This window comes from Stigmatopora nigra, unplaced genomic scaffold (assembly GCF_051989575.1).
Source record: "Stigmatopora nigra isolate UIUO_SnigA unplaced genomic scaffold, RoL_Snig_1.1 HiC_scaffold_26, whole genome shotgun sequence".
Classification (NCBI taxonomy): Eukaryota; Metazoa; Chordata; class Actinopteri; order Syngnathiformes; family Syngnathidae; genus Stigmatopora; species Stigmatopora nigra.
In genome coordinates, this window is record NW_027551605.1 from 2,400,458 (window position 1) to 2,423,086 (window position 22,629).

Genomic DNA, 22,629 nt, shown 5'->3' on the forward strand with positions numbered 1-22,629 from the left:
TCGGAGCTCACGACCAGGATCCAGTGTTGGGCTTGGATGTTCCCCTCAAACACAAACACTGGTCAGTCTCCTCCAAAATTCTAATGACTCTGTTCCCCTGGGTGCGTGTGGCAAGGAATACCCTGCGTCTGGAGACCATTTACTGCAGGTTCCGGGCCTGTGTCAGCGCATCAGTCTGGCTGCGGCAAGGCCGAGAGGCCCAGATAGCCGCTCTGGCCCAGGTGATTTTCAAGGGCCCCCCTGCTCTTGCCGGAGTGGCCACCCAGCGGGGAGGTGTGTGTGCCATTGTGGGACACTCGTGCTGCGCCTTCATCCCTGTCGACGCGTCCTGCTCGGTCCATGATGCCCTGCAGGCTATAGGGAACATGCGGAGCGCTGTGACCGGAGATCCACTTCCATCCACTTCCATAAGGGGGGTGGTTTGACTGTTTCCTCTCAGGCTCATGAACACACACTTTTGAAATCCCTAATACTATTTGTAACTGTTATTGACCTTGTGCTTGTCACCCTAACCTGTTGTTTACCCTGCTTCTCAGCTTTGAACAAACGTACCATTAATGCCATTGTCGAACTACCATGATTGAACTGAGTTGTGAAGAACTTCATTTAAAAGTAGCATCGCAATGAATGAAGTTTAGATATTTTTATAGTCACAACGGAGGGAATATTAGGGTAGACCTGCCAACTGGTTTAATAATTGTTTATTCATGACCAGCCAATGTGGCCAAACTGGTTTTACAATTGTTTATTAGGACAGTGGAATGTAGGAAAATCCAACTAGCTGGCCTTGCAATTGTTTGTTCGCACTACGAATTGTAAGATAGCTAACTAGCTGGCCTTGCAATTGTTTCCTTGTATTGTGGAATATGGCCAACTCGCTTTGGAACTGTTTGTTCAAAACGCGCAATATAGGCTGCGGCAGTTTGTGTGTGCCATAATAATATCATGTTTGCATACAACTTAAACGTGCTAATGTCTAACCATATTAGCCCAAAGTTTTGTTTACATAAGCTCTGTCCTACATCACTGTTTTAGAAATATTACCCTATAGTTCCTATAAAAAGACTGAGCTCTGTTCAAGAAAGTACCCTCCAATTAATAGGGAATTTAACAAATTATCAGGGGAGAGCGCGGACGCAGTCCCCCACTCCCAAATGGCTTCACAACTATCACAAATTAACTCAATAACAACACTAGTGTACAATTGTCGGGTTTACCTTTCACCATTACCTTCTCAAGAGTTCTAGGTTTAGAGGAGAGATAATGCTTGATATTGACAATGAATAGGGGCACACCGTTCCTGGAAGTACTGCAATACCAGGTCGATGCGTGGAGTGGATGGAGCAAGCCCCTAGGCCATCTCCCAGTTCCAAAAATCAATTTAATATATGGTCCCCAGATAGGGGACATATCAGATATTAAACTGATAAGAACAGATACTACACTTGATCTTAGCCAAAAGGCCGAGAAGCGATAACCCAGTGGCCGGCAGGAAGGACGGCTTCCTTCCAGCCATTACGAGCTATAGTAATGGTTACAAAGATCACATGACGACAAAGGCACACTTTGTACGACAAGCTAAAACTACACACAGTCTGTTTGATAATGGAAAACTGTGTTGCTTTTCTGTGTTTAAATGGAGCAAATGCTTCAAAAATGTGCTGTGGTTCAGGTCATGTGACTCACAACGGTCCAATAGGAAAGTAGCAATAACCTAAACCTATTTACCAGCAACCAAGGTTCTCCTTGTGGCAACCAATATCCTTAGCAGTGAAAAGCCATTTGTTTGAACATTATTTGCAAAAAATGAAAACAAATCAACAGCCCCTGCCTAATGTATTACTTCCTGTCCCCTGCACTTGTGATGAACAAAGACAACTTTCCACTAGTATGTCACAAAATCGATCAACTCACAATTCAACTAGTATTGTCCACTTCAAAGATATTTAATTCAAATGATATAAATTATAACTGGATTGAACAATCACCTCACAGGCAAAATACACAAGAATTGAAAACCAGTGATTGATACAAACACAAAAATGATTTGAAGAAGAAAATACTACAATTTTCAGTTATGCCTCTATCACCTTGGCCTTGTTGTAAAGATCATTGTGTGGCCATTTTGAAAGCATCACAGAACCCAAAGGAATGCCAATGTTCAATCGACACATGGAATGCAGCGTGTGAGAATGATATCAACTTTGTTGGAATCGGGTGCACGTCAAATTGAAATTACCCTCCAGTTAAAAGGCAATTTAACAAACGATCAGGGGAGAGCGCGGACGCAGTCCCCCACTCTCAGAAATTGTGCAGTCGGGATTCCCGCATTTGGGGAATTCGCAGGGGTCAGCGTGGACGGGAGTGCAATGGCTGAGCCTCACCCTGGTTGAACCACCTTCATGATCATGGTATCGCCCCTGCCAGGTAAGTATGAGTTGTACACAGACGCAGCACTATGTTCTTTCGCCTGCTCAACATCTTCAGTCATGGGCTCATCGGCACCCCTTTCTTAACCTGCTGCTGAAGTTGTATTTCAGATCTATCTCACTTTGGTGCCGAAAACCGGAGACCCAACAGCCAACAATTGCCGGAGCGACGACGACAGCATCCTCCATTGAAAGGGTCAACTCGACGGACGTTCCCTCGCCGCACCGGTGATCTGGCGACGGGTCCCCCGAACTAGGGCAGGTTCGGAACGAGCCAGATCGTGAGTTCACCCTTTGACTCCTGTCTCCGTGAAGTGTGATAATTTGAATGAGTATTATCACTGCGCTAGTATTAACATTTTGTGGTCTGGGAGCAACTTGCACAGAACATAATAGTTTGTGCTCTGGGACCAAAGTATGTAGAACACTATGGTCCGGGCCCAACTTAGGTAGAACAAAATAGAGTCAGGCACTCCGCTGAGATTAAATCAGGGACTTCTATTCTTGGTACGTTAATGGAGTCAGGGACTCTGCTAAGACAACGTCAGGGAGTTGTGGCCTTGGTATATTCAGAGATATTGGGTGAATCACAAAGTAGAGAATTTAATTTCTGTAAATGTGGAATAAAATTGTTGTTCAAACTATTGAGTAAGTGATAAATATGGGTCGGAGAGCGTCAAGGGAGATGGGTTTTTTGCCGGACTGTCGGATGGATTTGGCGGGTTACCGAATGTGGGGTGTGTGCGAATGCGCAGTGTGGGGGCTTGCATGTGTCACCCTCGATGGGCGCAGAGGCATGGTTTATGTACAAGTTTGAAGGAGGTAGAAGATTTGATGGAGACAGGCACTAATCTACCAATGTGATGATTTTTCTTAAAATACATTGATTTGACAAATGAGGGAAGCTCCGCGTGCGCAGAGCATCAAAAAAATTGAACGGACCTCTTGATGTTCCTCCCCACGGAAATCTTTAGTAAAAGGCGAAAGATTTGTGCGATCTGAAGAGAAACAAGTGTACTGACGAAAGCACGACAGAACGAGCTATGTCTATATCCGCAATAGTACTTTAACACACAGGCTAATGCACTACTAACTAATGGGCGACTCCAGTCCTTTGAGCAGCCAATCACTTTTTTTTAATGCTGCCAATCACGTTGCAGCTACTGTATCAGGCAGACCGGGGATAGGAGCAGCGTTGTGGTGTAAGATGAAGCAGGGCATAGACATCATCATGTGGGTGTTGATCGGTTAGATTTATCGAAGTGTAGTGAAATTAACAAAGAATTCAAATGATCCAAATGACTTCACGACTATCACAAATTAACTCAGTAACAACACTAGTTCACAGGTAACATGTTTACCTTTCACCATTACCTTCTCAAGAGTTCTAGGTTTAGAGGAGAGATAATGCTTGATATTGACAATGAAGAGGGGCACACCATTCCTGGAAGTACTGCAATACCAGGTCGATGCGTGGAGTGGATGGAGCAAGCCCCTAGGCCATCTCCCAGTTCCAAAAATCAATTTAATATATGGTCCCCAGATAGGGGACGTATCAGATATTAAACTGATAAGAACAGATACTACACTTGATCTTAGCCAAAAGGCCGAGAAGCGATAACCCAGTGGCCGGCAGGAAGGACGGCTTCCTTCCAGCCATTACGAGCTATAGTAATGGTTACAAAGATCACATGACGACAAAGGCACACTTTGTACGACAAGCTAAAACTACACACAGTCTGTTTGATAATGGAAAACTGTGTTGCTTTTCTGTGTTTAAATGGAGCAAATGCTTCAAAAATGTGCTGTGGTTCAGGTCATGTGACTCACAACGGTCCAATAGGAAAGTAGCAATAACCTAAACCTATTTACCAGCAACCAAGGTTCTCCTTTTGGCAACCAATATCCTTAGCAGTGAAAAGCCATTTGTTTGAACATTATTTGCAAAAAATGAAAACAAATCAACAGCCCCTGCCTAATGTATTACTTCCTGTCCCCTGCACTTGTGATGAACAAAGACAACTTTCCACTAGTATGTCACAAAATCGATCAACTCACAATTCAACTAGTATTGTCCACTTCAAAGATATTTAATTCAAATGATATAAATTATAACTGGATTGAACAATCACCTCACAGGCAAAATACACAAGAATTGAAAACCAGTGATTGATACAAACACAAAAATGATTTGAAGAAGAAAATACTACAATTTTCAGTTATGCCTCTATCACCTTGGCCTTGTTGTAAAGATCATTGTGTGGCCATTTTGAAAGCATCACAGAACCCAAAGGAATGCCAATGTTCAATCGACACATGGAATGCAGCGTGCGAGAATGATATCAACTTTGTTGGATTCGGGTGCACGTCAAATTGAAATTACCCTCCAGATAAAAGGCAATTTAACAAACGATCAGGGGAGAGCGCGGACGCAGTCCCCCACTCTCAGAAATTGTGCAGTCGAGATTCCCACATTTGGGGAATTCGCAGGGGTCAGCGTGGCCGGGAGTGCAATGGCTGAGCCTCACCCTGGGTGAACCACCTTCATGATCGTGGTATCGCCCCTGCCAGGTAAGTATGAGTTGTACACAGACGCAGCACTATGTTCTTTCGCCTGCTCAACATCTTCAGTCATGGGCTCATCGGCACCCCTTTCTTAACCTGCTGCTGAAGTTGTATTTCAGATCTATCTCACTTTGGTGCCGAAAACCGGAGACCCAACAGCCAACAATTGCCGGAGCGACGACGACAGCATCCTCCATTGAAAGGGTCAACTCGACGGACGTTCCCTCGCCGCACCGGTGATCTGGCGACGGGTCCCCCGAACTAGGGAGTATTATCACTGCGCTAGTATTAACATTTTGTGGTCTGGGAGCAACTTGCACAGAACATAATAGTTTGTGCTCTGGGACCAAAGTATGTAGAACACTATGGTCCGGGCCCAACTTAGGTAGAACAAAATAGAGTCAGGCACTCCGCTGAGATTAAATCAGGGACTTCTATTCTTGGTACGTTAATGGAGTCAGGGACTCTGCTAAGACAACGTCAGGGAGTTGTGGCCTTGGTATATTCAGAGATATTGGGTGAATCACAAAGTAGAGAATTTAATTTCTGTAAATGTGGAATAAAATTGTTGTTCAAACTATTGAGTAAGTGATAAATATGGGTCGGAGAGCGTCAAGGGAGATGGGTTTTTTGCCGGACTGTCGGATGGATTTGGCGCGTTACCGAATGTGGGGTGTGTGCGAATGCGCAGTGTGGGGGCTTGCATGTGTCACCCTCGATGGGCGCAGAGGCATGGTTTATGTACAAGTTTGAAGGAGGTAGAAGATTTGATGGAGACAGGCACTAATCTACCAATGTGATGATTTTTCTTAAAATACATTGATTTGACAAATGAGGGAAGCTCCGCGTGCGCAGAGCATCAAAAAAATTGAACGGACCACTTGATGTTCCTCCTCACGGAAATCTTTAGTAAAAGGCGAAAGATTTGTGCGATCTGAAGAGAAACAAGTGTACTGACGAAAGCACGACAGAACGAGCTATGTCTATATCCGCAATAGTACTTTAACACACAGGCTAATGCACTACTAACTAATGGGCGACTCCAGTCCTTTGAGCAGCCAATCACTTTTTTTTAATGCTGCCAATCACGTTGCAGCTACTGTATCAGGCAGACCGGGGATAGGAGCAGCGTTGTGGTGTAAGATGAAGCAGGGCATAGACATCATCATGTGGGTGTTGATCGGTTAGATTTATCGAAGTGTAGTGAAATTAACAAAGAATTCAAATGATCCAAATGACTTCACAACTATCACAAATTAACTCAATAACAACACTAGTTCACAGGTAACATGTTTACCTTTCACCATTACCTTCTCAAGAGTTCTAGGTTTAGAGGAGAGATAATGCTTGATATTGACAATGAAGAGGGGCACACCATTCCTGGAAGTACTGCAATACCAGGTCGATGCGTGGAGTGGATGGAGCAAGCCCCTAGGCCATCTCCCAGTTCCAAAAATCAATTTAATATATGGTCCCCAGATAGGGGACGTATCAGATATTAAACTGATAAGAACAGATACTACACTTGATCTTAGCCAAAAGGTCATGTGACTCACAACAGTCCAATAGGAAAGTAGCAATAACCTAAACCTATTTACCAGCAACCAAGGTTCTCCTTTTGGCAACCAATATCCTTAGCAGTGAAAAGCCATTTGTTTGAACATTATTTGCAAAAAATGAAAACAAATCAACAGCCCCTGCCTAATGTATTACTTCCTGTCCCCTGCACTTGTGATGAACAAAGACAACTTTCCACTAGTATGTCACAAAATCGATCAACTCACAATTCAACTAGTATTGTCCACTTCAAAGATATTTAATTCAAATGATATAAATTATAACTGGATTGAACAATCACCTCACAGGCAAAATACACAAGAATTGAAAACCAGTGATTGATACAAACACAAAAATGATTTGAAGAAGAAAATACTACAATTTTCAGTTATGCCTCTATCACCTTGGCCTTGTTGTAAAGATCATTGTGTGGCCATTTTGAAAGCATCACAGAACCTAAAGGAATGCCAATGTTCAGTCGACACATGGAATGCAGCGTGTGAGAATGATATCAACTTTGTTGGATTCGGGTGCACGTCAAATTGAAGTTACCCTCCAGTTTCAAAGGCAATTTAACAAACGATCAGGGGAGAGCACGGACGCAGTCCCACACTCTCAGAAATTGTGCAGTCGAGATTCCCACATTTGGGGAATTCGCAGGGGTCAGCGTGGCCAGGAGTGCAATGGCTGAGCCTCACCCTGGGTGAACCACCTTCATGATCATTGTATCGCCCCTGCCAGGTAAGTATGAGTTGTACACAGACGCAGCACTATGTTCTTTCGCCTGCTCAACATCTTCAGTCATGGGCTCATCGGCACCCCTTTCTTAACCTGCTGCTGAAGTTGTATTTCAGATCTATCTCACTTTGGTGCCGAAAACCGGAGACCCAACAGCCAACAATTGCCGGAGCGACGACGACAGCATCCTCCATTGAAAGGGTCAACTCGACGGACGTTCCCTCGCCGCACCGGTGATCTGGCGACGGGTCCCCCGAACTAGGGCAGGTTCGGAACGAGCAAGATCGTGAGTTCACCCTTTGACTCCTGTCTCCGTGAAGTGTGATAATTTGAATGAGTATTATCACTGCGCTAGTATTAACATTTTGTGGTCTGGGAGCAACTTGCACAGAACATAATAGTTTGTGCTCTGGGACCAAAGTATGTAGAACACTATGGTCCGGGCCCAACTTAGGTAGAACAAAATAGAGTCAGGCACTCCGCTGAGATTAAATCAGGGACTTCTATTCTTGGTACGTTAATGGAGTCAGGGACTCTGCTAAGACAACGTCAGGGAGTTGTGGCCTTGGTATATTCAGAGATATTGGGTGAATCACAAAGTAGAGAATTTAATTTCTGTAAATGTGGAATAAAATTGTTGTTCAAACTATTGAGTAAGTGATAAATATGGGTCGGAGAGCGTCAAGGGAGATGGGTTTTTTGCCGGACTGTCGGATGGATTTGGCGGGTTACCGAATGTGGGGTGTGTGCGAATGCGCAGTGTGGGGGCTTGCATGTGTCACCCTCGATGGGCGCAGAGGCATGGTTTATGTACAAGTTTGAAGGAGGTAGAAGATTTGATGGAGACAGGCACTAATCTACCAATGTGATGATTTTTCTTAAAATACATTGATTTGACAAATGAGGGAAGCTCCGCGTGCGCAGAGCATTAAAAAAATTGAACGGACCACTTGATGTTCCTCCCCACGGAAATCTTTAGTAAAAGGCGAAAGATTTGTGCGATCTGAAGAGAAACAAGAGTACTGACGAAAGCACGACAGAACGAGCTATGTCTATATCCGCAATAGTACTTTAACACACAGGCTAATGCACTACTAACTAATGGGCGACTCCAGTCCTTTGAGCAGCCAATCACTTTTTTTTAATGCTGCCAATCACGTTGCAGCTACTGTATCAGGCAGACCGGGGATAGGAGCAGCGTTGTGGTGTAAGATGAAGCAGGGCATAGACATCATCATGTGGGTGTTGATCAGTTAGATTTATCGAAGTGTAGTGAAATTAACAAAGAATTCAAATGATCCAAATGACTTCACAACTATCACAAATTAACTCAGTAACAACACTAGTTCACAGGTAACATGTTTACCTTTCACCATTACCTTCTCAAGAGTTCTAGGTTTAGAGGAGAGATAATGCTTGATATTGACAATGAAGAGGGGCACACCATTCCTGGAAGTACTGCAATACCAGGTCGATGCGTGGAGTGGATGGAGCAAGCCCCTAGGCCATCTCCTGGTTCCAAAAATCAATTTAATATATGGTCCCCAGATAGGGGACGTATCAGATATTAAACTGATAAGAACAGATACTACACTTGATCTTAGCCAACAGGCCGAGAAGCGATAACCCAGTGGCCGGCAGGAAGGACGGCTTCCTTCCAGCCATTACGAGCTATAGTAATGGTTACAAAGATCACATGACGACAAAGGCACACTTTGTACGACAAGCTAAAACTACACACAGTCTGTTTGATAATGGAAAACTGTGTTGCTTTTCTGTGTTTAAATGGAGCAAATGCTTCAAAAATGTGCTGTGGTTCAGGTCATGTGACTCACAACGGTCCAATAGGAAAGTAGCAATAACCTAAACCTATTTACCAGCAACCAAGGTTCTCCTTTTGGCAACTGTTGTACCCGTGATTTTCCACGGGGTGGTAGTATTTCGCCTTTAAAAGACGGGTGAAATAATCAGACAGGTCCGTTGTTGTATTTTCAAACCAACTTTAGTTATTTAAGCAATTCACACAAAACATAATATACAATAACACTCAAATATATACATAGTAACATATTAACAACCCGTTATAATCCAAAGCAATGTACTTGCTGCATAAACGATTATAACTTATGAGTATTGTAACTTGTTACCTTTTGTTCCGGCCGTCATTTACTGCATACTATTATGCTACTGTTATAACGGCGGCCGAAAGTAGCCTGCTGTAGACAATGCACCCGAGACGCGCACATTCGCGCACACACATAAAAAAAAGTAAACAACCCACGGTCGAAGGTAGCTCGCTTTAAACAATACCCGAGACTCGCACATTTACTCGCACACATGAAAAAGTAAATAACCAGCGGCCGAAGGTAGCTTGCTGTAAACAATACCCGAGACTCGCACATTTACGCGCACACATAAAGAAGTAAACAAGCATCACTAAGCATTACGTTCTTTCTGACATGCTACTATTGCCTCTTGCACATCTCACACTCAGTCGTTATTCAAAACAAAGCAACATACCTTTAAAAGACGGGTGAAATAATCAGACAGGTCCGTTGTTGTATTTTCAAACCAACTTGGAGAAATGTCTGAATAGCCCGTTATTATACCCTACCAAGGTCTATGACCATTGGTTAATCATTACGTCATCGCCCCGTGTTTAACGCATGCTAGCGGCATGAGTCCCCTTTCAACTTAACACCTGCACTCATGTATAACATCAACTACTTCACCCTGTCACACTCTCCCCCACAAAAACAAATGTCGTCCCGACATTAATATGCTCCCAAACATTCCCACATTGGTGAGCCGATGCTCATTACAGTCCAGGCGGCCCGGGCCACAGTTCAAATATAATCCACAACTCGTACGGTCCACGTTTTACTGGATGGCACAGTAATCACAGTCCATAACAGTCCATAACAGTCCATGACCGCATCATGCACGTCGTCCTTGTATGTTCAAGCTTGTTGGAGTCCAAACAAAAAAAGTGGCTGCAGGTAATATGGATGCAGGTGTACTAACCAAGGGGCCACTCCTGGTGCAGGCTAAACAGTTAGCCGCTCCTGCGGTGACTGTGTACTATAACAGGAGGGGATTCCAAGATGGTCATAGGTCGTACGTCGTGGTGGGTGTCTCTCCCTTCTCAGCCGTTCATCAGTCAGCGCCTCAGGTTCCGCCACGGCGGTTGGCGGGAAAGTCTCTGATAACTGTTCAGCACTAGGACCTTCAAGAGGAGGGTTTGCTCCCTCACCAGGCAGGTCCTCCAGCTGATGGTCCTCTTCCACTTGTACTGGTCCGGAAGCAGGGCCCCCCACCCCGTGTGTCCGGTCCACAGGCAGTGGCCCGCGCTCCGGCTCCATCTCCTGGGCACCTCTCTCATTTAGCTGGCGCAGCTCACAGTGGAAGTCATCCTCGTCATCGCCTTCTTTTTCTGACTCCTGATGAGATGCCAGCTGCTTTTTCTTTCTCGGCGTCCTCGTGCCGATTTTCCCTTCTTCTGGTGTTATCTCAACGGGCAAATATTCACAAGACATTAGTAGATTTCTGTACAGAATTCTGGAACGATCTTTACCTCTTCCTGGCCTAACTTCATAAATTAGTAGGCCAGATCCCATTTGCTTCACCACTGTGTGAACTGTATCTTCCCAGAAGTCACGGAGCTTCCCAGGTCCTCCTCTTGGTGTCAGGTTTTTTATCAGGACGCGTTCTCCTGGTTTTGGTTTGACCTTTGGGAATCTACTCGTCTTTGTCTGTTGAGTAGGAATTAATTCACTAGATTTTTGACATTCAAGGGGAGACTTGTCAGTATCTCTACCATATTGCGTCAAAGCTCTTGTTGATTTCATCTTTAACCTCTCATTCGCCTGTTCTTGTTCCCTTTCTCTCAAGAATGTAACTTTTTGCAGCTTCAATAATTCAAGCTCCTCTTTCAGTACTTTGATGATGTGATCTTTAGATTGAACGATTTCATCAGTATGCAAGTTTTCTAGCGCCAAGAGTTTTTTCTGTCGGGCTATTTCCTCTTCATAAGATGAAAGCTTCAATTCTTTTGCTTCCACATCTGCTGCTGCCTTTGCTAAACAGCCAACTGTTTTGTCAAGCTGGTTCTTCAACTCTACATTTTCGTACTGCAGATTTTCTATAGCTTCATTTCTCGCAGAGAGCTGCTCCAACAAATCTCTTCTTTGCTTATCGCTCTCTCCATTATGCCTAGCTTGTTCTTGTTTCATGGCTTCAAGGTCCCTCTTGAGAATTTTTTCACGCTCAAGAGAGGCCAAGTGTTCACTATTTATTGCCTGCTTTGCCCCAAAAAGTCTCTGCCACCCCAGTCTTCTGTCTTCATACAACATCCTTATCCCCTCTTTTAATTTTAACAACTCAGACATACCTTTGTCCTCGTCTTTGAGTTCGTTCCTTTCCAGGTGGTTATCGATGTGACACAACAATTTGCATACTGATATGCGTTTCGTTTTCCCTATGTTAAGGAAATCACATATTTCTAACAGGTCATTAACTGTTAGCTTGTACAACATTTCTTCTACCTCTATGCGTACTTGCTCCCGTTCCATTTCCATTTTCTCAACACGGTAGGAGTTTGGTTTATGATGCAAAAGTGAACACTGAACTGGCACGTTTTTACCGTCTCTCTGATGATCTCTACTGGCCTCAGATGACGAGTACTCTGCCAACTTCACGTTCCTTTTAACAGCAACACCTCTTCTCACTGTCTTGATCCTGGTTGTGGTTTAGGTTTTGCGGGCTCAGCATTCAGTACTCAGGTTGTGAATACTGGTCATCAAAGCAGCAATCCCAGCGGTGCCTCCAAAAATGTTGTACCCGTGATTTTCCACGGGGTGGTAGTATTTCGCCTTTAAAAGCCGGGTGAAATAATCAGACAGGTCCGTTGTTGTATTTTCAAACCAACTTTAGTTATTTAAGCAATTCACACAAAACATAATATACAATAACACTCAAATATATACATAGTAACATATTAACAACCCGTTATAATCCAAAGCAATGTACTTGCTGCATAAACGATTATAACTTATGAGTATTGTAACTTGTTACCTTTTGTTCCGGCCGTCATTTACTGCATACTATTATGCTACTGTTATAACGGCGGCCGAAAGTAGCCTGCTGTAGACAATGCACCCGAGACGCGCACATTCGCGCACACACATTAAAAAAAAGTAAACAACCCACGGTCGAAGGTAGCTCGCTTTAAACAATACCCGAGACTCGCACATTTACTCGCACACATGAAAAAGTAAATAACCAGCGGCCGAAGGTAGCTTGCTGTAAACAATACCCGAGACTCGCACATTTACGCGCACACATAAAGAAGTAAACAAGCATCACTAAGCATTACGTTCTTTCTGACATGCTACTATTGCCTCTTGCACATCTCACACTCAGTCGTTATTCAAAACAAAGCAACATACCTTTAAAAGACGGGTGAAATAATCAGACAGGTCCGTTGTTGTATTTTCAAACCAACTTGGAGAAATGTCTGAATAGCCCGTTATTATACCCTACCAAGGTCTATGACCATTGGTTAATCATTACGTCATCGCCCCGTGTTTAACGCATGCTAGCGGCATGAGTCCCCTTTCAACTTAACACCTGCACTCATGTATAACATCAACTACTTCACCCTGTCACACAACCAATATCCTTAGCAGTGAAAAGCCATTTGTTTGAACATTATTTGCAAAAAATGAAAACAAATCAACAGCCCCTGCCTAATGTATTACTTCCTGTCCCCTGCACTTGTGATGAACAAAGACAACTTTCCACTAGTATGTCACAAAATCGATCAACTCACAATTCAACTAGTATTGTCCACTTCAAAGATATTTAATTCAAATGATATAAATTATAACTGGATTGAACAATCACCTCACAGGCAAAATACACAAGAATTGAAAACCAGTGATTGATACAAACACGAAAATGATTTGAAGAAGAAAATACTACAATTTTCAGTTATGCCTCTATCACCTTGGCCTTGTTGTAAAGATCATTGTGTGGCCATTTTGAAAGCATCACAGAACCCAAAGGAATGCCAATGTTCAATCGACACATGGAATGCAGCGTGTGAGAATGATATCAACTTTGTGGGATTCGGGTGCACGTCAAATTGAAATTACCCTCCAGTTCAAAGGCAATTTAACAAACGATCAGGGGAGAGCGCGGACGCAGTCCCCCACTCTCAGAAATTGTGCAGTCGAGATTCCCACATTTGGGGAATTCGCAGGGGTCAGCGTGGCCGGGAGTGCAATGGCTGAGCCTCACCCTGGGTGAACCGCCTTCATGATCGTGGTATCGCCCCTGCCAGGTAAGTATGAGTTGTACACAGACGCAGCACTATGTTCTTTCGCCTGCTCAACATCTTCAGTCATGGGCTCATCGGCACCCCTTTCTTAACCTGCTGCTGAAGTTGTATTTCAGATCTATCTCACTTTGGTGCCGAAAACCGGAGACCCAACAGCCAACAATTGCCGGAGCGACGACGACAGCATCCTCCATTGAAAGGGTCAACTCGACGGACGTTCCCTCGCCGCACCGGTGATCTGGCGACGGGTCCCCCGAACTAGGGCAGGTTCGGAACGAGCAAGATCGTGAGTTCACCCTTTGACTCCTGTCTCCGTGAAGTGTGATAATTTGAATGAGTATTATCACTGCGCTAGTATTAACATTTTGTGGTCTGGGAGCAACTTGCACAGAACATAATAGTTTGTGCTCTGGGACCAAAGTATGTAGAACACTATGGTCCGGGCCCAACTTAGGTAGAACAAAATAGAGTCAGGCACTCCGCTGAGATTAAATCAGGGACTTCTATTCTTGGTACGTTAATGGAGTCAGGGACTCTGCTAAGACAACGTCAGGGAGTTGTGGCCTTGGTATATTCAGAGATATTGGGTGAATCACAAAGTAGAGAATTTAATTTCTGGAAATGTGGAATAAAATTGTTGTTCAAACTATTGAGTAAGTGATAAATATGGGTCGGAGAGCGTCAAGGGAGATGGGTTTTTTGCCGGACTGTCGGATGGATTTGGCGGGTTACCGAATGTGGGGTGTGTGCGAATGCGCAGTGTGGGGGCTTGCATGTGTCACCCTAGGCAAGCCCCTAGGCCATCTCCCAGTTCCAAAAATCAATTTAATATATGGTCCCCAGATAGGGGACATATCAGATATTAAACTGATAAGAACAGATACTACACTTGATCTTAGCCAAAAGACCGAGAAGCGATAACCCAGTGGCTGGCAGGAAGGACGGCTTCCTTCCAGCCATTACGAGCTATAGTAATGGTTACAAAGATCACATGACGACAAAGGCACACTTTGTACGACAAGCTAAAACTACACACAGTCTGTTTGATAATGGAAAACTGTGTTGCTTTTCTGTGTTTAAATGGAGCAAATGCTTCAAAAATGTGCTGTGGTTCAGGTCATGTGACTCACAACGGTCCAATAGGAAAGTAGCAATAACCTAAACCTATTTACCAGCAACCAAGGTTCTCCTTTTGGCAACCAATATCCTTAGCAGTGAAAAGCCATTTGTTTGAACATTATTTGCAAAAAATGAAAACAAATCAACAGCCCCTGCCTAATGTATTACTTCCTGTCCCCTGCACTTGTGATGAACAAAGACAACTTTCCACTAGTATGTCACAAAATCGATCAACTCACAATTCAACTAGTATTGTCCACTTCAAAGATATTTAATTCAAATGATATAAATTATAACTGGATTGAACAATCACCTCACAGGCAAAATACACAAGAATTGAAAACCAGTGATTGATGCAAGTGTGACAGGGTGAAGTAGTTGATGTTATACATGAGTGCAGGTGTTAAGTTGAAAGGGGACTCATGCCGCTAGCATGCGTTAAACACGGGGCGATGACGTAATGATTAACCAATGGTCATAGACCTTGGTAGAGTATAATAACGGGCTATTCAGACATTTCTCTAAGTTGGCTTTGAAATACAAATACAACAAAGAGCCTGTCTGATTATTTCACCCGTCTTTTAAAGGTATGTTGCTTTGTTTTGAATAACGATTGAGTGTGAGATGTGCAAGAGGCAATAGTAGCATGTGAGAAAGAACGTAATGCTTAGTGATGCTTGTTAACTTTTTTTATGTGTGCGAGTAAATGTGCGAGTCTCGGGTATTGTTTACAGCAAGCTACCTTCGGCCGCTGGTTATTTACTTTTTCATGTGTGCGAGTAAATGTGCGAGTCTCGGGTATTGTTTAAAGCGAGCTACCTTCGGCCGCTGGTTGTTTACTTTTTTTATGTGTGTGCGTGAATGCGCGAGTCTCGGGTGCATTGTCTACAGCAGGCTACTTTCGGCCGCCGTTGTAAGGGTAGCATAATAGTTATGCAGTATATGACGGCCGGAAAAAAAGGTAACAAGTACAATACTCATAAGTTATAATCGTTTATGCAGCAAGTACATTGCTTTGGATTATAACGGGTTGTTAATATGTTACTATGTATATATTTGAGTGTTATTGTATATTATGTTTTGTGTGAATTGCTTTGATATAACTAAAAGTTGGCTTTGAAATACAAATACAACAAAGAGCCTGTCTGATTATTTCACCCGTCTTTTAAAGGCGAAATACTACCACCCCGTGGAAGAAATTCACGGGTACAACATTTTTGGAGGCACCGCTGGGATTGCTGCTTTGATGACCAGTATTCACAACCTGACTACTGATTGCTGAGCCAGCAAAACCTAAACCACAACCAGGACAGACAGTGAGGAGAGGTGTTGTGGTGAAAAGGGACGTGAAGTTGGCAGAGTACTCGTCATCTGAGGCCAGTAGAGATCATCAGAGAGACGGTAAAAACGTGCCAGTTCAGTGTTCACTTTTGCATCATTAAACCAAACTCCTACTGTGTTGAGAAAATGGAAATGGAACGAGAGCAGTTACGCCTGGAAGTAGAAGAAATGTTGTACAAGTTAACAGTTAATGACCTGTTAGAAATATGTGATTTCCTTAACATAGGGAGTCCGGAATGCATATCACGAGTGCCATTGTTGTGTCACATCTATAGCCACCTAAAAAGGAACGAACTCAAAGACGAGAACAAAGGTATGTCTGAGTGGTTAAAATTAAAAGAGGGGATAAGGATGTTGTATGAAGACAGAAGACTGGGGTGGCAGAGACTTTTTGGGGCAAAGCAGGCAATAAATAGTGAACACTTGGCCTCTCTTGAGCGCGAAAAAATTCTCAAGAGGGACCTTGAAGCCATGAAACAAGAACAAGCTAGGCATAATGAAGAGAGCGATAAGCAAAGAAGAGATTTGTTGAAGCAGCTCTCTGCGAGAAATGAAGCTATAGAAATTTACAAAGCTGAGAGAGAAAATCTGCGGTGCGGAAATGCAGAGTTGAAGAACCAGCTTGACAAAACAGTTGGCTGTTTAGAAAAGGCAGCAACAGATGTGGAGGCAAAAGAATTGAAACTTTTATCTTATGAAGAGGAAATAGCCCAACAGAAAAAACTCTTGGCGCTAGAAAACTTGCATACTGATGAAATCGTTCAATCTAAAGATCACATCATCAAAAAACTGAAAGAGGACATATCGAAACAGAGAGAAGCCTTTCAGAAAAAGATTGACCATCTTGAACTTCAGTTTGAACAAGCTGAGCAGCAGAAAACTGATGAGATTAGCGTACTGCAAGAAGAGAAAATGGCTCTGGAGAAACAGGTGGACATGCTTGTTGTAAAGAAGGAGAAACTTTTTCGGACCAAGCAAGCAACAGAAAGAGAGATTATGGCATCTCTCCAGAGGGAGGAAGTACTGGAAGAGGAGCTTGAATTATTGAAGCTGCAAAAAGTTACATTCTTGAAAGAAAGGGATTAAGAACAGGCGAATGAGAGGTTAAAGATAGAATCAACTAGAGCTTTGACCCAATATGGTAGAGATACTGACAAGTCTCCCCTTGAATGTCAAAAATCTAGTGAATCAATTCCTACTCAACAGACAAAGACGAGTAGATTCCCAAAGGTCAAACCAAAACCAGACAACCTGACACCAAGAGGAGGACCTGGGAAGCTCCGTGACTTCTGGGAAGATGCAGTTCACACAGTGGTGAAGCAAATGGGATCTGGCCTACTAATTTATGAAGTTAGGCCAGGAAGAGGTAAAGATCGTTCCAGAATTCTGTACAGAAATCTACTAATGTCTTGTGAACATTTGCCCGTTGAGATAAAACCAGAAGAAGGGAAAATCGGCACTAGGACGCCGAGAAAGAAACAGCAGCCGGCATCTCATCAGGAGTCAGACGAAGAAAGCGATGACGAAGATGACTCCCACTATGAGCTACGCCAGCTAAATGAGAGAGGTACCCAAGAGATGGAGCCGGAGCACAGGCCACTGCCTGTGGACCGGACACACGGGGTGGGGGGCCCTGCTTCTGGACCAGTACAAGTGGAAGAGGACCATCAGCTGGAGGACCTGCCTGGTGAGGGAGCAAACCCTCCTCTTGAAGGTCCTAGTGATGAGCAGTTCTCAGAGACTTCCCCGCCAACCGCCGTGACGGAACCTGAGGCGCTGACTGATGAACGGCCGAGAAGGGAGAGACACCCACCACGACGTACGACCTATGACCATCTTGGAATCCCCTCCTGTTATAGTACACAGTCACCGCAGGAGCGGCTAACTGTTTACCCTGCACCAGGAGTGGCCCCTTGGTTAGTACACCTGCATCCATATTACCTGCAGCCACTTTTTTTTTTGGACTCCAACAAGCTTGAACATACAAGGACGACTGTTATGGACTGTCATGGACTGTTATGGACTGTTATGGACTGTTATGGACTGTGATTACTGTGCCATCCAGTAAAACGTGGACCGTACGAGTTGTGGATTATATTTGAACTGTGGCCGTGCCGCCTGGACTTTAATGAGCATCGGCTCACCAATGTGGGAATGTTTGGGAGCATATTAATGTCGGGACGACATTTGTTTTTGTGGGGGAGAGTGTGACAGGGTGAAGTAGTTGATGTTATACATGAGTGCAGGTGTTAAGTTGAAAGGGGACTCATGCCGCTAGCATGCGTTAAACACGGGGCGATGACGTAATGATTAACCAATGGTCATAGACCTTGGTAGAGTATAATAACGGGCTATTCAGACATTTCTCTAAGTTGGCTTTGAAATACAAATACAACAAAGAGCCTGTCTGATTATTTCACCCGTCTTTTAAAGGTATGTTGCTTTGTTTTGAATAACGATTGAGTGTGAGATGTGCAAGAGGCAATAGTAGCATGTGAGAAAGAACGTAATGCTTAGTGATGCTTGTTAACTTTTTTTATGTGTGCGAGTAAATGTGCGAGTCTCGGGTATTGTTTACAGCAAGCTACCTTCGGCCGCTGGTTATTTACTTTTTCATGTGTGCGAGTAAATGTGCGAGTCTCGGGTATTGTTTAAAGCGAGCTACCTTCGGCCGCTGGTTGTTTACTTTTTTTATGTGTGTGCGTGAATGCGCGAGTCTCGGGTGCATTGTCTACAGCAGGCTACTTTCGGCCGCCGTTGTAAGGGTAGCATAATAGTTATGCAGTATATGACGGCCGGAAAAAAAGGTAACAAGTACAATACTCATAAGTTATAATCGTTTATGCAGCAAGTACATTGCTTTGGATTATAACGGGTTGTTAATATGTTACTATGTATATATTTGAGTGTTATTGTATATTATGTTTTGTGTGAATTGCTTTGATATAACTAAAAGTTGGCTTTGAAATACAAATACAACAAAGAGCCTGTCTGATTATTTCACCCGTCTTTTAAAGGCGAAATACTACCACCCCGTGGAAGAAATTCACGGGTACAACACAAACTCAAAAATGATTTGAAGAAGAAAATACTACAATTTTCAGTTATGCCTCTATCACCTTGGCCTTGTTGTAAAGATCATTGTGTGGCCATTTTGAAAGCATCACAGAATCCAAAGGAATGCCAATGTTCAATCGACACATGGAATGCAGCGTGTGAGAATGATATCAACTTTGTGGGATTCGGGTGCACGTCAAATTGAAACTACCCTCCAGTTCAAAGGCAATTTAACAAACGATCAGGGGAGAGCGCGGACGCAGTCCCCCACTCTCAGAAATTGTGCAGTCGAGATTCCCACATTTGGGGAATTCGCAGGGGTCAGCGTGGCCGGGAGTGCAATGGCTGAGCCTCACCCTGGGTGAACCGCCTTCATGATCGTGGTATCGCCCCTGCCAGGTAAGTATGAGTTGTACACAGACGCAGCACTATGTTCTTTCGCCTGCTCAACATCTTCAGTCATGGGCTCATCGGCACCCCTTTCTTAACCTGCTGCTGAAGTTGTATTTCAGATCTATCTCACTTTGGTGCCGAAAACCGGAGACCCAACAGCCAACAATTGCCGGAGCGACGACGACAGCATCCTCCATTGAAAGGGTCAACTCGACGGACGTTCCCTCGCCGCACCGGTGATCTGGCGACGGGTCCCCCGAACTAGGGCAGGTTCGGAACGAGCAAGATCGTGAGTTCACCCTTTGACTCCTGTCTCCGTGAAGTGTGATAATTTGAATGAGTATTATCACTGCGCTAGTATTAACATTTTGTGGTCTGGGAGCAACTTGCACAGAACATAATAGTTTGTGCTCTGGGACCAAAGTATGTAGAACACTATGGTCCGGGCCCAACTTAGGTAGAACAAAATAGAGTCAGGCACTCCGCTGAGATTAAATCAGGGACTTCTATTCTTGGTACGTTAATGGAGTCAGGGACTCTGCTAAGACAACGTCAGGGAGTTGTGGCCTTGGTATATTCAGAGATATTGGGTGAATCACAAAGTAGAGAATTTAATTTCTGTAAATGTGGAATCAAATTGTTGTTCAAACTATTGAGTAAGTGATAAATATGGGTCGGAGAGTGTCAAGGGAGATGGGTTTTTTGCCGGACTGTCGGATGGATTTGGCGGGTTACCGAATGTGGGGTGTGTGCGAATGCGCAGTGTGGGGGCTTGCATGTGTCACCCTCGATGGGCGCAGAGGCATGGTTTATGTACAAGTTTGAAGGAGGTAGAAGATTTGATGGAGACAGGCACTAATCTACCAATGTGATGATATTTCTTAAAATACATTGATTTGACAAATGAGGGAAGCTCCGCGTACGCAGGGCATCAAAAAAATTGAACGGACCTCTTGATGTTCCTCCCCACGGAAATCTTTAGTAAAAGGCGAAAGATTTGTGCCATCTGAAGAGACACAAGTGTACTGACGAAAGCACGACAGAACGAGCTATGTCTATATCCACAATAGTACTTTAACACACAGGCTAATGCACTACTAACTAATGGGCGACTCCAGTCCTTTGAGCAGCCAATCACTTTTTTTTAATGCTGCCAATCACGTTGCAGCTACTGTATCAGGCAGACCGGGGATAGGAGCAGCGTTGTGGTGTAAGATGAAGCAGGGCATAGACATCATCATGTGGGTGTTGATCGGTTAGATTTATCGAAGTGTAGTGAAATTAACAAAGAATTCAAATGATCCAAATGACTTCACAACTATCACAAATTAACTCAGTAACAACACTAGTTCACAGGTAACATGTTTACCTTTCACCATTACCTTCTCAAGAGTTCTAGGTTTAGAGGAGAGATAATGCTTGATATTGACAATGAAGAGGGGCACACCATTCCTGGAAGTACTGCAATACCAGGTCGATGCGTGGAGTGGATGGCGCAAGCCCCTAGGCCACCTCCCAGTTCCAAAAATCAATTTAATATATGGTCCCCAGATAGGGGACGTATCAGATATTAAACCGATAAGGACAGATACTACACTTGATCTTAGCCAAAAGGCCGAGAAGCGATAACCCAGTGGCCGGCAGGAAGGACGGCTTCCTTCCAGCCATTACGAGCTATAGTAATGGTTACAAAGATCACATGACGACAAAGGCACACTTTGTACGACAAGCTAAAACTACACACAGTCTGTTTGATAATGGAAAACTGTGTTGCTTTTCTGTGTTTAAATGGAGCAAATGCTTCAAAAATGTGCTGTGGTTCAGGTCATGTGACTCACAACGGTCCAATAGGAAAGTAGCAATAACCTAAACCTATTTACCAGCAACCAAGGTTCTCCTTTTGGCAACCAATATCCTTAGCAGTGAAAAGCCATTTGTTTGAACATTATTTGCAAAAAATGAAAACAAATCAACAGCCCCTGCCTAATGTATTACTTCCTGTCCCCTGCACTTGTGATGAACAAAGACAACTTTCCACTAGTATGTCACAAAATCGATCAACTCACAATTCAACTAGTATTGTCCACTTCAAAGATATTTAATTCAAATGATATAAATTATAACTGGATTGAACAATCACCTCACAGGCAAAATACACAAGAATTGAAAACCAGTGATTGATACAAACACAAAAATGATTTGAAGAAGAAAATACTACAATTTTCAGTTATGCCTCTATCACCTTGGCCTTGTTGTAAAGATCATTGTGTGGCCATTTTGAAAGCATCACAGAACCCAAAGGAATGCCAATGTTCAATCGACACATGGAATGCAGCGTGTGAGAACGATATCAACTTTGTTGGGTTCGGGTGCACGTCAAATTGAAATTACCCTCCAGTTAAAAGGCAATTTAACAAACGATCAGGGGAGAGCGCGGACGCAGTCCCCCACTCTCAGAAATTGTGCAGTCGAGATTCCCGCATTTGGGGAATACGCAGGGGTCAGCGTGGCCGGGAGTGCAATGGCTGAGCCTCACCCTGGGTGAACCACCTTCATGATCATGGTATCGCCCCTGCCAGGTAAGTATGAGTTGTACACAGACGCAGCACTATGTTCTTTCGCCTGCTCAACATCTTCAGTCATGGGCTCATCGGCACCCCTTTCTTAACCTGCTGCTGAAGTTGTATTTCAGATCTATCTCACTTTGGTGCCGAAAACCGGAGACCCAACAGCCAACAATTGCCGGAGCGACGACGACAGCATCCTCCATTGAAAGGGTCAACTCGACGGACGTTCCCTCGCCGCACCGGTGATCTGGCGACGGGTCCCCCGAACTAGGGCAGGTTCGGAACGAGCAAGATCGTGAGTTCACCCTTTGACTCCTGTCTCCGTGAAGTGTGATAATTTGAATGAGTATTATCACTGCGCTAGTATTAACATTTTGTGGTCTGGGAGCAACTTGCACAGAACATAATAGTTTGTGCTCTGGGACCAAAGTATGTAGAACACTATGGTCCGGGCCCAACTTAGGTAGAACAAAATAGAGTCAGGCACTCCGCTGAGATTAAATCAGGGACTTCTATTCTTGGT

The 22,629-nt window shown here is 43.9% G+C and overlaps 15 non-coding genes and 1 pseudogene across 15 annotated transcripts; all 16 read right to left on the reverse strand.

Annotated features, from left to right (window-relative positions):
* Positions 1-1,284: 1,284 nt before the first annotated feature.
* LOC144192553 (U2 spliceosomal RNA) lies at positions 1,285-1,475 on the reverse strand. Its single transcript, XR_013325201.1, has one exon. It is a non-coding gene; the product is annotated as a U2 spliceosomal RNA (small nuclear RNA).
* A 795-nt stretch (positions 1,476-2,270) lies between these two features.
* Positions 2,271-2,435, reverse strand: LOC144192545 (U1 spliceosomal RNA). The gene has a single exon (XR_013325197.1). It is a non-coding gene; the product is annotated as a U1 spliceosomal RNA (small nuclear RNA).
* An 897-nt stretch (positions 2,436-3,332) lies between these two features.
* Positions 3,333-3,445, reverse strand: LOC144192725 (U5 spliceosomal RNA). The gene has a single exon (XR_013325367.1). It is a non-coding gene; the product is annotated as a U5 spliceosomal RNA (small nuclear RNA).
* A 412-nt stretch (positions 3,446-3,857) lies between these two features.
* On the reverse strand, positions 3,858-4,048 carry LOC144192593 (U2 spliceosomal RNA). Its single transcript, XR_013325240.1, has one exon. It is a non-coding gene; the product is annotated as a U2 spliceosomal RNA (small nuclear RNA).
* Positions 4,049-4,843: 795 nt separating this feature from the next.
* Positions 4,844-5,008, reverse strand: LOC144192655 (U1 spliceosomal RNA). Its single transcript, XR_013325299.1, has one exon. It is a non-coding gene; the product is annotated as a U1 spliceosomal RNA (small nuclear RNA).
* Positions 5,009-5,833: 825 nt separating this feature from the next.
* LOC144192760 (U5 spliceosomal RNA) lies at positions 5,834-5,948 on the reverse strand. The gene has a single exon (XR_013325403.1). It is a non-coding gene; the product is annotated as a U5 spliceosomal RNA (small nuclear RNA).
* A 410-nt stretch (positions 5,949-6,358) lies between these two features.
* LOC144192673 (U2 spliceosomal RNA) lies at positions 6,359-6,546 on the reverse strand. Its single transcript, XR_013325316.1, has one exon. It is a non-coding gene; the product is annotated as a U2 spliceosomal RNA (small nuclear RNA).
* Positions 6,547-7,135: 589 nt separating this feature from the next.
* On the reverse strand, positions 7,136-7,300 carry LOC144192542 (U1 spliceosomal RNA). Its single transcript, XR_013325194.1, has one exon. It is a non-coding gene; the product is annotated as a U1 spliceosomal RNA (small nuclear RNA).
* Positions 7,301-8,197: 897 nt separating this feature from the next.
* On the reverse strand, positions 8,198-8,312 carry LOC144192787 (U5 spliceosomal RNA). The gene has a single exon (XR_013325428.1). It is a non-coding gene; the product is annotated as a U5 spliceosomal RNA (small nuclear RNA).
* A 410-nt stretch (positions 8,313-8,722) lies between these two features.
* On the reverse strand, positions 8,723-8,913 carry LOC144192637 (U2 spliceosomal RNA). The gene has a single exon (XR_013325282.1). It is a non-coding gene; the product is annotated as a U2 spliceosomal RNA (small nuclear RNA).
* A 4,562-nt stretch (positions 8,914-13,475) lies between these two features.
* Positions 13,476-13,640, reverse strand: LOC144192518 (U1 spliceosomal RNA). Its single transcript, XR_013325170.1, has one exon. It is a non-coding gene; the product is annotated as a U1 spliceosomal RNA (small nuclear RNA).
* Positions 13,641-14,368: 728 nt separating this feature from the next.
* On the reverse strand, positions 14,369-14,548 carry LOC144192675 (U2 spliceosomal RNA; annotated as a pseudogene).
* A 4,840-nt stretch (positions 14,549-19,388) lies between these two features.
* On the reverse strand, positions 19,389-19,553 carry LOC144192519 (U1 spliceosomal RNA). The gene has a single exon (XR_013325171.1). It is a non-coding gene; the product is annotated as a U1 spliceosomal RNA (small nuclear RNA).
* Positions 19,554-20,450: 897 nt separating this feature from the next.
* LOC144192793 (U5 spliceosomal RNA) lies at positions 20,451-20,563 on the reverse strand. The gene has a single exon (XR_013325433.1). It is a non-coding gene; the product is annotated as a U5 spliceosomal RNA (small nuclear RNA).
* A 412-nt stretch (positions 20,564-20,975) lies between these two features.
* LOC144192668 (U2 spliceosomal RNA) lies at positions 20,976-21,166 on the reverse strand. Its single transcript, XR_013325312.1, has one exon. It is a non-coding gene; the product is annotated as a U2 spliceosomal RNA (small nuclear RNA).
* Positions 21,167-21,961: 795 nt separating this feature from the next.
* On the reverse strand, positions 21,962-22,126 carry LOC144192532 (U1 spliceosomal RNA). The gene has a single exon (XR_013325184.1). It is a non-coding gene; the product is annotated as a U1 spliceosomal RNA (small nuclear RNA).
* Between the last annotated feature and the right edge of the window lie 503 nt (positions 22,127-22,629).